Source organism: Perissodus microlepis, chromosome 5 (genome assembly GCF_051167445.1).
Source record: "Perissodus microlepis isolate ML-2025 ecotype Zambia chromosome 5, ASM5116744v1, whole genome shotgun sequence".
Taxonomy (NCBI): Eukaryota; Metazoa; Chordata; class Actinopteri; order Cichliformes; family Cichlidae; genus Perissodus; species Perissodus microlepis.
The window spans coordinates 10,217,068-10,232,728 of NC_140465.1; the positions used below are offsets into that span (position 1 = coordinate 10,217,068).

A 15,661-nucleotide genomic window follows, 5' to 3' on the forward strand; every position below is an offset into this window, starting at 1 on the left:
AGAACAAGATTTTTGGAAGTTAGGAGAAGGGTTTGCTGCAGAGAAATCTTGCCGTTTCTACGGATGCATGCGTTAGTATGCAAAAATGTGCAACATTTACCATGAATATGCATCCTTGCACAGGCGCGCCCACATTCAGACTCGCACAGGCAGCATCACACGAGACAGAGAGCGCAGCATGTCCACTTGCAAGTAAATGAACCAGCAAATGTCTCAGCATGCGCACATCAGTGTTAAGTGGCTTTCTTCTACAAGAAAGCGTACGCCTCCTGTCTGTTGTAATGCACGGATGTCTCTAACTTAGTCGCACGGCAGGGAAAAAAAATCTTAAATGATACGTTGCTGCATTTTACACCAGACATTCCATTAAAGCTAACAAGCATTCTTGACTTTCTCTTGACATTGCCCCATTCTCTCGTCTGAGTCATGATAATGCGAGTAATAGTGAGTATACCACTGTGGGTGTGTTTAATGTGGCAGCAGTTAAGACTAGTTGTGTAAACAGGCGGCCTAACACCATCTGTTTCTTTATGAACCCTGATTTGATTGTCTCCAACTTGCCATCTCCTTTTGCTTCCTTCTTAATGGCCACTCTCCAGGGACAAATCTGAAACTGAGGACTTCTTTTAAGAGAAACACATCCGCCGAACCGTAAAAACTTAAATGTTGATGTGGCGTGGGTGTGATCTCTGGCCAGCTGCAGAGGAGGGGTGACGCAGTGAGCTCCCGGGGCGGCGCAGGGGCGGGGTGAACAGGTGTGCTGGGATCTGACAGTGATTGTGTCTCTTTATATGTTGGCAGTGACAGTCGGAGGAGGAGGGCGGACGTGACAGCAGAGAGAGAGCTGGAGTGTCTGTGTCCCAGTAAACCACAGTGTTAAATAAAAGTTCTGCTGTCGTCAAATTCGCTCCGGCTTATGTTTCTTGGGTCCAACGTTACAGTTGATTCATCCAATATGCTTTCATTAGTTATCCGCATTTGTTAAAGCTTTATATGATGAGGACTTTGTGTGTCCAAACCTGGATAAGAGAGTGTGCTGCATGACTTGTAGCCTCAAGCTGTGTTACCTCTTCTTGATATGTCTCATTCATTATCTGACTGTGGTTCTTATTTCACTCATGTATCCTGTGAAAGTTCTCGTCACTCACACGTTGCGGTGTCTGACTGTCCTGCTGGTTGTCTCCTTTTAAAATCGATCATTTGAGACCGTCAGTTTAAAAAAGAATCAGCTGTATTTATTTATTTATTTTACTGGAGAGATAAAAGTCTGTCTGCTGTAATCTCTCACCTTTTTCCGGAGGTGCTGGGTTAAGTATATTAGCAATGATTGGGTTCTTTTGAGTGCAGAAACAGGAGACATTAAAAGCTCTCACTAGAATGCTACATATTAAGATTGGATTCCTTTAGAGTGAGGCTCATTGTAGACAACCACAGATCAGGGGAAGAAAATATGGAAGCACTGAAAGAGGAGCTGCATATCCGGGTGTTGCTGATTATCCTGTTGTTCTGTTCGGATTTCTCATATCAAATGGATTTGCAGCTCTGATAGCTCTGTTCATAATATGAGTGAGCAAGCATGACTCTAAAAGTGCTCGGGTCCCAGTGTGCAGTTTACATAAGTGCATGCGTCTGACTGCAAATAGGTAATATCTTTGCTTTCATCTCTGAGGGGCTTTAGCAGCTCCTGTGTCTTCAACATGATGGATAGTGCCCAAGTGGTTTTCCCTGCGTGCAGCTGATCCTGTCACATCAACATGAAATGTTGATAGTGCGGCAATCGGGAAGTCGAAGGCTAGCTGGGTGCTCCTTACGGGCCCATTGATTTGCGCTTGGGTTTTTAAGAGCTAGGATTTCCTAACGATTCACCTGCGGTTCTTTCCCTGTTTGACCAGAAGGAACGTTCCCTTGGGATGCTACAGTGTGTTATATCAGTCTAGTTGTTTTTTTCTTCTTGGTCAATCTCTACTGCTGTGTCATCCACGAACTACTCGACACTGTAAAGTATTGATCTGCATACACAAAACGCCACCCGGCGTTATCATCTCTTTCTACCTGTTAATGAAAAGGCTTGCAAGAGGGGTCGCTGACCACACATGGAAAGAAAACCATGCTTGCCAATCACTTCTGTTGTTTACAACTTTGCTGAATACGATTTGCACGTAAAAAGAAAAATCCAATTACTTGCCAGGTTTTTAGCCTTTTCAAACACACAGGTCATAAGCAGTCATATGAATTGGAACGCCCTGCTCTGAGAAGCGTGACTACCTTTCATACGAGGCAGCTGTTGTGCTTTAGTAATAACAGATATGACATCCAAGTTGAAAGTGGAATTAGGTATCTGGGAGACGGGAGACTGATTGGCTGTCTGATAATTGAATCTGACTCCTTCAACAAACACAAAGAAGACAAGGTGTCGAGTGGGAGTATAATCGTAGAAGACATCAAGGCATTAGTGGCAGCTCTGCAACTTTGTCTACACAGTGCTTTGCTAAGTTGTGTATCACTCACAAAAACACTCACACCATTAACAGCCAATCATACTATAAGTAATACCATCATTTGAGATGAGTGTGTGGATTATTGACTTCAAAGTTATCACAGCAGAATACTTTAAAAGAGGAAAAAGAAATGCTCCATTGAGTAATCCTGTAGCACACAATAGCCAAAATAGCCCTGCTTGGTTGACACAACCTCGGAGACCAAAGAGGGTTTTTTTTTTCCCGTTTTGCCATTAGTTGTGTAAAAAGAAGTCTGATATGAGTCTGTCTGGTTTTATAATAGCTTGCTGCCATAGGGACATTGCCTTGCTCATTGGAAATCTTAAACAAAGCACAAGGTCTTTTGGCCTCGTCTGATTTGGGATCGGGGAGAGCTGGATTGGCTATTATCTCGCAGGGGCTGCTGCCGAGGAGCTCCGGGAGGCTACAACTAGACCTCAGGTGCACTGTCGTACACAGAGGAAATTGAGCAAACAGGAGATAAGTGAGATGGAGGGCTGTCTCTTTTTGTAGGGCGACATCACGGAACTGTCCCTCACTATTAGGTTTCCACTCGTTTCTGCTGCATGCCTCTCCTTCCCACCCTCTCTGCTTCTTTCTCCCTCTCCTCTGTTATCTCAAACACCACGTAAAACATCGGCCCAGTCAGACAAAGTGATGTGATGAAGGACATCTTGCTACACGGGCCCTTTTTATATTCTCCCTTTATACATAGCATCAAGTATGTTACTCTGAGACATCAACCTAATCAAAAGCTAGCACTTTGCCGTCACCCTGTGCAGTGCATTATCTAAAGATGACATACTGCCACGGTTGGTGGTGGGAGACAGCACCAGGAACAGTAGGGAAGGCATTTACAATCTATATAGCAGCTTGTGCTGAAACACCCCGAGGCGAGCAAATAAACAGACAATGCTTAGTCAATGCCTGCTTTGGCATTGAAGAAATGCTACAGACAGTCAAGCCAGAGTGCAGACAGACAAGCAGCATTACAACGGTCTACCCCTGTCTGCACCAGCATTTAAATGAAGTGAACATTATTAAAAACAGCACATAAATAAACATGCACATGATTTATAGAAGCTGGCATCCGGGAACTCATTCTCACCCAGAGGAGATGGCTGACACAGGGACATGGGACGAGGGCTGGCCAGTACGTGGTCACTACTGCACTGCACGATCGTGCTGGAACAGAGGGGAAATGGCATTCTCCAGATGCGGAGTGGCCTGGAGCCGTTTCTGTCCATCAAAATATTGTCAGAGATTCAGCAAGACGAAAAGAGGTGATATGACTCCAAGAGTATTGTGACTGACTTTGAGAGAAAAAGATGGAAAATATGTGGGCTGGTAATGACTTGTGTCTTATCTGCATTTGTATACTCAAGTGATCACGATCTTGTGGTTTTTTTTTTCTTTTAAAAGAAGATCTTTTGTTAAGATAAGCAAGAGTTTGATGAGTTATTTCAATAGGAAAAAAGATGCGCGTCTACAATATTCAGGAACAGCTTATGTAAGGACAGATGATAAAAAATGTCACCATGTTGCATCACACTGGTGGCCAGCCAACCCTTGCTTTTGTCCTCCTGATAAAAAGCCATCTCCATGCAAGCTCCCTTTTCTCTTTCGTTGCCAGATCCTCTTTCAGCCTAATTAAAAACAATTACAATGAAGTATATTTAAAAAGAAAAAATTCTGAAAATGATGGGAATGGTGCACCGCGTCCATCTACATGCATGCCCAGAGCCCAGGAGAGACTCTTGCCTCTTCAGCTGTGCAGATTCTTGAATGTGCAGATTAATTGTATGTTTTATTGTGGGCAGTAGTTATTACTTTTTTTCTCCCCTCCCTTGCCTTGCTTGTGTGTGGGTGAGATTATTAAGACACTGAACACGTGGGAGGCTTAGTCTGCAATGACATGTGTAGTGCAATGACAGACTGGTGATGTGCTCATTATAGCAACTGTGTGCTGCTGCTGCATCCACATGACAGACCTTGACAATATTTCATTCCATTTCCTTCTTTGTGAAACACACTTCATGTTCAAGCCTGCGGTAACTACCATCTTACATCACACATAACCCCAGTAATGGCCTCCAACCTATGTTATCCAAAGGAAAACACCTGCAGCAGGAGAAGGGCAGCACTTTTCCACCACTTTCTTCACTTTTCTTCCTTTACTTTTCAGTTCATCTTTTCATCTCCTTGTCTGTCTGTACAACCCCGCTGAGAGGATTTAGTAGCTCCTGAAAGTCGTTATGTCTATAATATACTGGATCAATCTTCATTAGTCAGTGGTCAGCGTAGGTTCAGGCAGAGAGGGGGGAAATAAAAAGGCTCCTGTCACTAAGAAATCTAGACCCAGTCATTTCAATAAATTCTCAGAGGAAGTGACCTTTGCTGTAGTCATTAAGTTTGGGGGTCTGATTTAAAAGCCGCTTGATCCTGGCTTATTGACTGAATCTTTTGGCTGATTTTTCCGTTATTGTCGCTTTTGTGAACACGTGATTATTCATGTGTCTTTCATATATTTGAGATGTAACAGAGTGCGTAAATGACTGACTCTGTGTATTCTTTATTCATGAAATATTCCAGCTGTATGTATGTGCAATTCCTCATGTGGGAAATAGAGACTGATGGACTGTTTATAGCAGATGGCCATAGCTTAAAGGTCTAAAAGGTTAAGCCAGTGTAGAAGTGCCTTCAACCTGCAAGCTTTCTCACAGGGGGCAAAACTCCTGGTTGCAAGAAAAATCTATGACAAAGTGGCCCTTTGGTTTCCTTGATTGAGGGCCTCAGTATGACCAATTTCTCAATGATTGCATTCACTAGTTTCAAGTCTTATAAAAAACACAAAACGTTTTATGTTCCTGTAACATTTGGTTCCAGTGAGACTCATAAGAGATGCTAAAGCAGACTGTGGTTCAGGATAGGCCACCTTGTGACTGTCATGATTGTTATGAGTTTGCAGTGTCCCTCGGTTTCTTGATTAGATCCACTCCTAGCTTATTACATTCATTTTCAAAACACCAAGGTGCTCAAAACACTGAGCTTAAGGCGGTGGTGTCAAACATAATGCCCGGGGGCCAGAATCGGCCTGAGAAAGTCTCCAATTTGGCCCACTTAACTGCTTTGGAAAATGTGACGGGACGAGGAATGGACATTTAACAGTACTTTCATAGGTTTAACAGCTTTTCCTACTGATCAAGACCTTCCCCATGGTCACTCATACTACACCAAAATAAATAAAAATTAAATTACAGTTTTTTTCACTATCTGATATATAAATTTATGGTTTTTATAATGGTTCCACAGTAAAAAAGGGTGGGAGCTTTACTGGTCGGGCCTATTTAAACTTGTACGTGGCACATGGTGTATTTGAAATTTCAACTGAAAGTACTTGTGTAAGATAAAGACAAATAAATCACATTACAGTATCTGTCACTGTCTCTTTTTTATGAATTTATTTTTGTTTGATTCCTCTAATTTTGCAGTGGTGACCCACCTGCTACAAAAGCCGTAAAACTTTACCCCTCATTAAGTGTACATGTGAGGGACATAATGTTAAAGCTCATTTAAAACACAACTATACTCTTTCACTGAGCGGAAACGCATCAACCAATCAGTATTCTAATACACTGCAGGTTTATTACTTCACCTGTTATCGCAATCAGGCATCCAGCTGCTCCTGCAAATGAGACAGTTTTGCCCCCGTCTGGAAGAGTTAAAGGCAGTGAGAAAGAGCATCTAAGCAGGCAGTTTCTTCCAAGTGAAAATGTTCTCCTATCCTAATATTAATGTTGTTATCTTGTAAAGTGCTATTGAATCAAAAGCGAGGAAGGTGTAAAGCAGGGGATTAGGAAAAGGTGCAGATAAAGAAGGCACAGAGTGAGAAGCTCATTTTCTTTTCATTTAGTCCCAAGTGGTGATTCTGGAGCTCAGATCGATGCTGGGTGATAAATAAATAAATAAATTTAAAAAAAAAACATAATTCAAATCTGTTTTCTTTAAGATTAGCCATCATTAAAAATGGAGCCTTGCTATATCTCACTGTGAGGAGGAAGTGAAAAAAAACAAAAAACCTGGACTCTCTTTTGATAGTGGCGGGTTTATATAAGTAAATAAAGCAATCCCTTGTTTCCTGTCAGCTAAAGCTGATATTTTGTAAGGTGTCACAGGCAGTCTGCAGCAGTTTTTCTAGCAAAATACACAGCACAGTTCGGTGTTGCTATGAATGCATAAACACATCCCCTTGGAAAGCATTTGTTTATGAATACTATTTACTGACATTATGATCCCTTACTTGCATGCAGCATGCTGAAGTGTGGGATGAGGGAGGAAAAACTTCATTTTCACTGCATTCTCCAGACTTCACTCCACACTTGTCTCTTACTCGCTCTTATATATATATATTTTCCCCTTCTTAACCAAGCCAAGAGGAGAAGCAGAGTGCAAGTATTGGAATAAAATTTATGAATCATTAAGAGAAGAAGCGCATTAATATTTTACGGCTCTTAGACCACCAAGTGTTTGAGTGGAAACAGGAGTTTGCCCTCTAACACACATATATGCACGTGTCACAGTCTCGACTGCATTTATGCAGCACTAGATAAAAACCACGCACAACCGCACCCTTCACCATAATGCACATATGCAACACATGCACACACAGACACGCTAACAATAAACACAGACTAAAATTCCTCTGGAGAATTTTTAATTGCTGTCTGTGAGGGTGACGCGGTAAGCACATCTGAAATCAACCCTCCAGCAAAGTCTTCCTCAACCCTGTCCTCCTCCTCTCATTGGTTCCTACTCCAAAATGCTCAGTCCTCTCTCTCCTCAACCCTTGAGCATAATTACCCCTCTATCTACAGACAGACTATTGGTTTCCTCTAACTAAAGAGCAGCAGGCTCCTGCTTCCTCCTATCACTCTAGACCTTAGTTCGGTCGCCTCGCCTAATCATCCACTAAAAGCCTGGAACTATATCAAAGGGGATTTGTGTCTGCGCGTGCATGTGTATGTGTGTTTTTCTGTGTGATAGCTTTTGTGTGTATGAAGGTATATGTGTTTATATGAGAATTGAGAGGGAGCAATGCGCTAATTTGTGTATGGGTGTGTGTGCATGTATGCACAATTTCCCCCCTCACTCACAGGGTATTGTGCGTTAGATCAAAGCTATAAACCCCTCTGGGCTTGACACACTCTAGCAAGGCTGCTGCAGTGTTGAATCCAAGCCGAAGTAATTCTGCTGATACTATATGCTGCTATTAAAAAAAAAATAATAAAAAGTTCTTTTTTTGTACAATGGGGATCACAGAATCCTCTCATTGTTCTGCAGAGGTAAGTGTGTGTCTGTGTGTTGATGGGATAGGAAAGATAGCACGGTCAGCTGGGGAAAAGAAAGTGATATGTGTTCAGTTATAGATTTCCACTCTCTTTCCTGAAACCTTCCCCTGGGAAGCCAGGACATCAGAATTTCTAGAGAGGCTGGATAGTGCAGGTCATTGTTCATTGATATCTTTACCGATGGCCATTGCTAAGCCTGAGCCGACATAGGAAGAAAAAAAAACCAAGCCGGAACAGTGTATGCTCCACAGGGAGAACAAAACAGAGTGCTGGAAAAAAGTGCAACAAGAGCTTGGGACCTGCATGGACTGGAAAGTGTGACGTTCTTCTGCGTTCACTCCATCTTTGGGTTTGGAGATTGGGAGGAAAAAAATGTGTTTTCACTTCTTTCTTTAGGTACAAGCTTTTTTTTAAGTTGTGAGATGACCCCATGGCTGGTATGGTACTGCTGCTGCTTGTGATAGGGGACGACTTGTATTTCAGGGGAGCACAGTTCCAAGGAAATTTGTTTCTACTCCTGGATACTCTTCTCATCTTGGCCAGTGGTCGACCTGCAGTCATCAAGGTGGCATAGTAGGTGTCAGATTTGGAGACATTAAAGACATCTTTTTATTTTGGATTCATATCTCAGTTGAATATATATCTCAATTTAATAAAGACTATGGGTCTTTTAGCTAGTGGCTAGACAAGGGGAAAGTGCTTTAGCTGTCTCTTTTTTTCCTGTTGGTCCTTCATTTATTTTGCCTCCATCCTTTGTTTCTTAACCACAGGAGAGATGGAGCTCTGAGAGCAAAGAAGAGCAACTTTTGGCAGCAGTCTCAGTGGGAGTGCGAGTACAGACAGGGGAACTCCTTTCAAAATGCATTTCTCTGTTTCTCTCCTTCTCATTTCTGTCCTAACATTCCCCAGCTTTAGCACAGAGGCTAATGAATAATAGAGTGAACCATGACCCTTGCAGTGTGGGTTCAGGCCTGGCTCCGGCATCCGTCTGATCTGGTGACCATTTTTAATCCAACACACAATAAAGCTCCAAGATACCTGGAAAAGACCTCACAGACAATACTGTGTGCACTCTGAGCCTTAAAAATCACAGCGTTTAGCTCAAAGCGACCACGTCAGGAGAAACAAGAAGCCAAAAATGTACAAAGGCCTTTTAGTGTTGTTTGTTTTCTGTCCTGCTGAATTGCTAGTGAAAAGCTAATATGACAGCCTTGCACCTCTAAATGAGGTGTCGTAGCAGCATAGTGTGAACATAAGCTAAAATATTATGCTTGTGTCTTTAACTTTAGCATCCCAAGCCATATGCCTGTTTCACAGGTGTCAGATTCTGTGTCAGGGTGGATATTAGAATGAAAAACACATCCACAGGGGTAAAACAGAAAGCTGTGATTTGGCAAAAAGATCTATATTTTTTGCAAATGATTTGCTGTGCTCAATTTGTTTGCATTGCCCAGGGATAACCCTCCACCCTGCATCGCCTCACTGACCTCTGAGTCAAAGCTATCTTTTTTCACACCTTGCGCTTTCTCTCTCTCTCCCTTTTGGCCCGGGGAAATCTCTCGCTGGGATAGCTTAAATAACACGCTCACACTTCAGGGAAAGCGAGAGGTGCAGAGAAAAGTGCAAGACAAAAGGTGATAGAGGGAAAGTGAAAAAGAAGAAAGAACACCTGTCTCAGCAACCCCTCGAGTGGGGAGATGATATCCTGATTAAAGGGTGATGTAGAGTCTGGGAGACATTGATCACACAAAACACTTGACCATGGAGGCCCAAGATGTGGTAGATATTAAAAAATCATGAAGTATCTCCCCCCACCCCCTAGTTATGTCAGGGATGAAGAACACAAAGGTGTGAGAGAGGGAGAGAGAGTATTCTGATGGATGGAGCGAAAACTTAAAGTGTTCCTGCCAAGCAGTGTGTGAAGTAAGGTCAGGAGAGCTGCATGCAAGAGCACAGAGAAGAGAAGAGTAAGGATAAGAGTCACTCATCCCATCACTTTAAGAGAAGAACTCCCACATCCTAGGCTAATTCTACCATTGTGGTCTGCATCCACGCTAATATACGTTTTTAAATGGGGGTTTTAAAAATGTAATGCACATGGCTTAAAACACATATCACACTGAATATTAAAAGGGCACACACAGGCAAGCTTGTAGAAAATACTACACCAATGACAAAAGAAGAAGAAACACACAATAATCCAGTGACGGTGGCGGAAAACATCGGATTCGCGAAGCAAGCAGCAACAAAATAGAGAAATATTTACGGCTGGAAAGTGCCTGCACAAGAAAGATGAAATCACAAATGATATATGAGTTTAATTTTAATGACTAGGCTTTTATTTTCTTGCTACTGACAGAACTCGGCTAGGATATAATCATATGTGTCTGCGTCATTGTTTAAAAAAAAGATACTCGAATACTTTCAGTCATCCTACAATATGTTTCAGTATTGCTGATGCTTCATATTAAGTTCCTAAAACAGTGAACGTGTAAGTGTGGAACGTACGAGCTACGCTTTGCATCCAATATTAGAGGAAGTTGAGCTGTGAAAGGTGCTGAAATCTGGATTTTGAAAGGGACCGATGAGTCATTTTGGTGCAGATGGGTTCATTCTCTCCCACTCTCCTTTCTGTTTAAAATGCACAGGGGGAAGCACGAGCAAGTGCGATGGCCTACCACCTGTGTTAGCCTTCTTCCTAAAGTGTACTAAGTAATCGGCTGTAGCGAGGGGATGGTAATTTGACAGCTGGCGAGAGTGCAAGCAAACCGAACTGTGAAACAAAAAAGTTAAAACAAAAAAAAGAGTGAAAGAAACACTGTGGGGGTGAAAGAGTAAGAAAAAAAAATCCAAAGTAAATGGTCCTGTTTAAAAGCTTCGATATGCATCTTCTCCTGGATTTCCTTTGTGAGAAACAGTTTATTTGCTGGCATGTACCGATACACGCAGACATAAACACACATCATTCACAAATGGGATCAAAGATCTGATGGAGCTGAAAGAGTGCCCAATAAGTGCTGCTGCCCCAGACTAAATGAGTGACAATTTACCAGTGTTGTTGCTGCCGCTGCTCTTGGGCCCTTGTGATCATGTTAAAAATGCAGGGAAGCGGAGGAGGAGCAAAAGGATTTCAGGAGAAAGGACAGCTCTCAAATGTCCAATGCAACACTCACAGATGAAGCCTCTGGCTGCTGAAAACTGGTCTTGGAGAGATTCACACACGCACCTATAATTTCAGTTGCATGTGCGCAGAAAATGTGCGCAGTGACGTCCAGCTTCTCAAACACCACATTTGCACACATTTGTACGACTCTCACAAAGTGTTGGAACAATGCAAAAATGGGCCAAATGCACAGAATCAGACGTGGAGAACAATGCAGACACACCTCTGGCACCAACATGAAAGCTCATACTAAACCAGCAACGCTGCTTGTTTAGCAAATAAGAGTGATTTGAAGACTTTCCCCAGAATCCCATCTGATTTAGAAGCCTAAATCTAACTGAGGAACCCTTCTTTCTTTAGGGGAAAAACATTTTAATTGACATAAAAACATGCAAACTTTGATGTTCTCACATGTTAACGATCTGCTGCACAGTCTCTGAGCTCCTGTGCTGTGCGCCGCATGTTTCCACTCTAGCCCCGCTTAGTCCATCCACTCCTTGAGTTAAGATCCTAGAGAGACAATTTGTGCAGTCCATTAAGAGCTGATGAATTGGATTTAGACCAGCAAACTGGTGTGAATGGGCGGCCTAAACACACAGGCTGACAGCCCCCACTCCCCAATCGTTTGTGCAACTCTGTGAATAATGCTGGCCCAGTGTTCGCTCCTGTTTCAAACACACATACAGTTCCCTAGCCCAGCGCTTACGGCTGTATTCACAGCAGAAAACATCACTTCTATTGCTGTATATTGACTGACATCTACTCTACGCTGTAAAAGGCTTGTGCAGGGAGCTTTCTATTTGCAGAGGAGACAAAGCACACTCGACAAAATTCGAGTCGTTACGCTAATAGAGGCGTGTACATCCTGTGAACAGCTTTTAATCTAAAAATCAAGAATGGAAAAGTGCTTGACACTTTAATCCCTTTTTGATATGAAAGTGTTACATGCTGCTCTAAGCATAAATATGGGGGTGAGCGGCAAAAAAGAAGAGAGAGTTTGGTTTACCACACGAAATGCAAGCATCCCCACAACAATGTAATGCAAACGTTTGACACAAAAACAAAACAAAAAACAAAAACCACACACACACACACAAGGACTGGAAAACTGGCGATAAGTGACTCAACAGATCTTTTGGTTCAGTGCGCCGCATTATTGCATTTTGGTATTTTATTAGTAAGGGTAAGGTCTTGATGGTAAAATTCAGATCTAAAAAAACTGCGATCCCTCCATATAAAAAAGTGTGAGCTGCTAATGAATTGGATACGTGTGATAAAAGCTGAGCAAATTCCCTCCTGGCTCTTAAAAGTGTAGTCCTGTCTCAGTTTCATTTAAACAGAGTGAACAGTAGCTACACATATTTAAACACCGAGGGTGTATTTGATACTGCTTCAATTATTAAGATTGCAAAAAAAGGAAAGCTGCCAGTGGAAAAGTGCCAACAATGTTCATGTGGCTTTCTATTCTATTTCTACCCTAATGAAAAAGACTTAATTGAAGAAAAAAAACAATTATGTTTTAAACTGTTTTTATACACATTTCCATCATTGGTAATTGACTATGTGCACGAGACAATGCTAACTTCCTGGTTTGAGAACGGATGTGGGGTTGTGCATTTCCGGTAGCTTTACTTTGCGGTCAATCGCTACTGCGAAGATATACTCCAAAATCATGTCCAAAACTCGAAAACGGAAAGATCGCGTTAAGTTACAAAGAGGAGAAGGTGGGAACACTCACCACTGTTGTGTCATAAAAAAATCTAATGATCAATTTTGACGTTTAAAGCGTTTAGATCGATCAGTTGTTTACATCACTCAACACAAGCAGAACTGCATTACTGCAGCAGAAGACACATCATCCACATTCAGAAGCACATCTCTGTATAATGACTGGTCTTATGATTTAAACAGGCAAATGTTCAGCATTCAAACTACAGGTGAAGAATAGTCAAACCAGATGTTTCCCCTGTTATGTCGATATCAGCTAGTCAAGTACACACCTACACAGCATGTTAACAAACCGTGAAAAAAGCCACACAAAAAATGAATGATTGCTGGTAACGGTTTCTATACATTAGTATTTACGAAGGGTATGTTGTGACTTACCTTCAAAATTACAGCGGTCCCTCGCTATAACACGGTTCACCTTTCACCTCGCTGTTTCGCGGATTTTTTAGTGCAAGTTTGCATGCTTTTTTTTACGTCACATTGTGTCCTGCGTCCTGATCGCTGCAGACGATCTCCTCCATGCCATCTCTCCTGTACAGTACAGAATCGCTGCATCGATCGCTAGCAGTGTGACTCTGAAGTGCAGTACTGTATGTCCACGAAACGTTTTGCACCGTCAAAAAATAAAATTGGCTACTTGATTTCACCTATCGCTGGTTATTTTTAGAACATAACACCTGCGATAAACGAGGGACAGCTGAGAAATATAACATTTGAATCCCTTTTCTCTTTTGCTCTGAGGCACGGGGGAAAAATATCGACAAGTCGATGAACATAATTTACAGATATATTGGGTAAATGCCCAAGACATCTATAGAAATGTAAATCGCCGCTTGATTCATTCATTTGCTTAACTTGTTTTGGACCGTAAACCAGGCGCGAATAGGACACCGGAAACAAAGCTCCCCACAGGAGTTTCCGCACCGGAAGTAGCATATGCTAACGTGCACATAGTCAATATTGACCCTGTGCACGAGAAAATGCTAACTTCCTGGTTTGAGACCGGATGTGGGGTTGTACATTTCCGGTAGCTTTACTTTGCGGTCAATCGCTACTGCGAAGATGTACTCCAAAATCATGTCCAAACATCGAAAACGGAAAGATCGCGTTAAGTTACAAAGAGCAGAAGGTGGGAACACTCACCACTGTTGTGTCATAAAAAATCTAATGATCAATTTTGACGTTTAAAGAGTTTAGATCGATCAGTTGTTTACATCACTCAACACAAGCAGAACTGCATTACTGCATGCAGAGGACACATCATCCACATTCAGAAGCACATCTCTGTATAGTGACTGGTCTTATGATTTAAACAGGCAAATGTTCAGCATTCAAACTACAGGTGAAGAATAGTAAAACCGGATGTTTCCCCGTTATGTCGATATCAGCTAGTCAAGTACACACCTACACAGGATGTTAACAAACCGTGAAAAAAAGCCACACAAAAAATGAATGATTGCTGGTAACGGTTTCTATACATTAGTATTTACGAAGGGTATGTTGTGACTTACCTTCAAAATTACAGCGGTCCCTCACTATAATGCGGTTCACCTTTCACCTCGCTGTTTCGCGGATTTTTTAGTGCAAGTTTGCATGCTTTTTTTTTACATCACATTGTGTCCTGCTCCTGATCGCTGCAGACGATCTCCTCCATGCCGTCTCTCCTGTACAGTACAGAATCACTGCATCGATCGCTAGCAGTGTGACTCTGAAGTGCAGTACTGTATGTCCATGATGTCCACGAAACATTTTGCACCGTCAAAAAATAAAATTGGCTACTTGATTTCACCTATCGCTGGTTATTTTTAGAACATAACACCGTGATAAACGAGGGACAGCTGAGAAATATAACATTTGAATCCCTTTTCTCTTTTGCTCTGAGGCGCAGGGAAAAAATATCGACAAGTCAATGAACATCATTTACAGATATATTGGGTAAATGCCCAAGACATCTATAGAAATGTAAATCGCCGCTTGATTCATTCATTTGCTTAACTTGTTTTGGACCGTAAACAAGGCGCGAATAGGACACCGGAAACAAAGCTCCCCACAGGAGTTTCCGCACCGGAAGTAGCATATGCTAACGTGCACATAGTCAATATTCCCTATCAGCACAGCCTTACTGAACTTTTATTCATGTCTGAGTCTGTGAATATTGGTGAAGGTAAGGTTACTGAAGCAGACAATTGAGTGTTTGTTTTGAAACTGGCCTAAAGTGTTGGCGATTGTTGTAAGTATTAGAGCTTTGGTTCCTGTTTTTTAACACTCACTTTTTTCTCCATGTCTGCTTTGTGTCTCAGTTCTGTTTTAATTGCTCTTCTCGTGTAGGTTTTCTTGTTGTCCTTCCCACCTGCGATTCCTTGATCATTTCCACTTGTATCTTCCTTCCCAATTAGCCCTGAACATATATGATTCAGTGTTTCCCTCTGTCATTGTCAGACTGTCTACACTGTCTGTGTGTATACCATGTGCTCCACACCTGTGCTTTTTGGCTTTCCTCCCCGTGCCATCATGCCGTTTGTCTCAAACATGTCTTTCTCACTCGATCAGCTTTGTGTTTGAAGCTTGTCTTTAGTTTTGTACTTAGTTTCTCACGTCTGCATTTGGAGCCTCATTTTGTACCACCCTGAGCACAAATGTATTTAGCGCCGGACATGCCATTGTGAATACCATAAGTACTGGAATGTGTGTGCAGTCGTGAACTGGCAAAGCACTGCAGCAATTTTGATTATTAATTTATCTCAAGCTTTGAATAAACAAATTCTTGCAAAATGAAAGTCAAAGGGTTAGTTTGATACCGTCAAACCTACTGCAAGTTTCATGCAGTCATCCAGGAAGTGTCTGTAGCACTCTGCCAGTGGTATTAAATATTAATCTCTCCACTTACGATCTACTGATTCAGAGAGAACGTGCAGGCCATAGGG

The 15,661-nt window shown here is 42.0% G+C and overlaps 1 protein-coding gene across 4 annotated transcripts in view; it reads right to left on the bottom strand.

The window, feature by feature from the left end:
• tafa1b (TAFA chemokine like family member 1b) overlaps positions 1 to 15,661 on the bottom strand; it is a 122,140-nt gene that overhangs the window by 86,134 nt on the left and 20,345 nt on the right. The gene's annotated exons all lie outside the window — the stretch shown is intronic.